Below are 2,051 nucleotides of genomic sequence, written 5' to 3'. Positions count from 1 at the left end.
TTTCCCCATTGCGGATTCTAAATTTTCAAGTTCTCCATAGATTACTTGATTTGATTTTTGGTGGCATTCTTGTTTTGGGTTCTTCTTTTCTCTTGATTAGTTACAAGGAAGTTTTTTTTTTTTTTATTTATTTGAATCTATTGATGAAAATACTTATTATTTAAACATAAATGCCTTTATTAAATGTAACAGCGTGTCAGAGTATTTTTCCCCCGCCTTCAGGTCATCTCATCCCTGTAATGGCACCATTCCATTAAAACGATATACTAAAAATAATTTAAATACAATTAAAATCTTATCGTACCAAATTGGATTTTTTTTTCTTTTTACATGTCTGGGAATTTAAATTGAATTCTATTCTATTTATATAAATAATTTTTTAATAGATTATTATACTGAATTTAACTGTCTATAATTATACATTTAGTTTTTTTATTATGTTTGCATAATGTATATTCAAATTTTTAGTGACCTTTTATTTATGGTTTTATTAAGTTTATGGTTCTGCTTGATCTTGAAAGAAATGGGCATTTTTTCTCATTATATTTGTTTTTGTATAATTTCATGTTTATGAATAATTTTCCAATACTCAATATACTCGTAAAAAGGAAGAAACGATGCGTATTATCCCACTCAGATCAATCTCAATATTAAAGAGTTTTATCTTTTTTTTTTAATATGAAGAAGCATTAAAAGATGATCAAGTTTGCAAGTTAGATACTTGTAAGTCAATCGAAAGCAAACAAACGGATACATACGAAGTTTTATATTATATTACAGACTCGGTACTACTTCGGTTTTGGTGATTTCGTAAACAAAAAACTACCATTTTTCCGTCTAACTTCTCAATTTTTATAGAATAAACATTTTTTAAAAAAATAAGATTACAGATTGAAAAAAACAGACCCCTAATGCAATGGAAGATGCTTTGCTAACGCGTGAAGTTCAAGGACTACTCTTCGGTCCGGGACAGTCCGGACTTCCTGGGCAGTGGACCCGTGGGATAAGGAATAGAAGCAAGGTCGACCACGCCCTTGCGGACTATATAAGGTCCCGCCTGGTGCTGATGGAGTATTGCAGTCGAAACCTCTCGAGGCAACACGATAACCATGTTCAAAATCGTAAGTAGATCGTATTGCAATATTCAATTAACAAAACTTTAAAAAAGATTTATAATGTTACTATTGATTGCAGTTTGGAGATAAATATTTGGCCAACTTTTGACCAATTTATTCATATATTATTTGTATTAATTGATATTTTAAAAATGTTTTAATTTCCAAAAATAGGCCAGATTTTTTATCCCTTTCCCTAGTATCTAGGCTGTTCATACTATTTACATCACATCACACCCCGACATGTTCAATATTTGTATAGTTAATTATTTATCTTTAATTTTCCAGCTTTTCTTCTTCTTCTGCGTCGTGGCCGTCGCCCTCGCAGCACCAGGACTCATCTCCCCAGCCCTCATCCCAGCTCCTTACACCATCCACAATGGATACTCCGTCCTCACCCACGTCGAACCAGTCGAACAACATGGATACACCATCGTCTACTAGACTAGTAATCATTTTTAGTGAAGAAGCCACAAAACTCCTAAAACATGCTATATTTCTTTAAGACAATGTAAATATTTTCAATATAGGTATCTCCCAAAAAAAAAGTTTATTTTTTATACTTTATCATGTCCTGACCAAATATCCTAATGAAACAATTTTCTAACGAATGAATCAGAAAAATCGTTTATTTCCAAAAGAAATTCCTTTTCAAAAGAAATACCCATGATATATTAAATATTCATATTTAAACTAAATTAATCACTTCATCAATTTAAGCATAATTCCACTTATGATCTATTCCTAAAGATATTTTAAAGGGAAAAACCAACATTACCTTAACAATTTCAATATTTTTGGACTAAGAAACTTCTTTTTGAGAGTGACCTCATTAAAAGTGGACCGACTGCGAAATAGAAATACGTAAAATTACTACTGTTAAAAATATGCCCCTATGAATTGAATCTTTCTAGAAAAATAACATAGATAGTCTGA

The 2,051-nt window shown here is 30.9% G+C and overlaps 1 long non-coding RNA gene across 1 annotated transcript; it reads left to right on the top strand.

Annotated features, from left to right (window-relative positions):
• Positions 1–768: 768 nt before the first annotated feature.
• Positions 769–1,537, top strand: LOC106683849 (uncharacterized). The gene is made up of 2 exons (XR_001343606.2): positions 769–1,121; positions 1,404–1,537. It is a non-coding gene; the product is annotated as an uncharacterized lncRNA (long non-coding RNA).
• The last annotated feature ends 514 nt before the right edge of the window (positions 1,538–2,051 follow it).

This window comes from Halyomorpha halys, unplaced genomic scaffold (genome assembly GCF_000696795.3).
Source record: "Halyomorpha halys isolate HHAL.00 unplaced genomic scaffold, Hhal_1.1 Scaffold522.1, whole genome shotgun sequence".
NCBI lineage: Eukaryota > Metazoa > Arthropoda > Insecta > Hemiptera > Pentatomidae > Halyomorpha > Halyomorpha halys.
The sequence above is the reverse complement of the archived record's forward strand: the minus strand, read 5'-3'. Positions and strand labels throughout refer to the sequence as shown.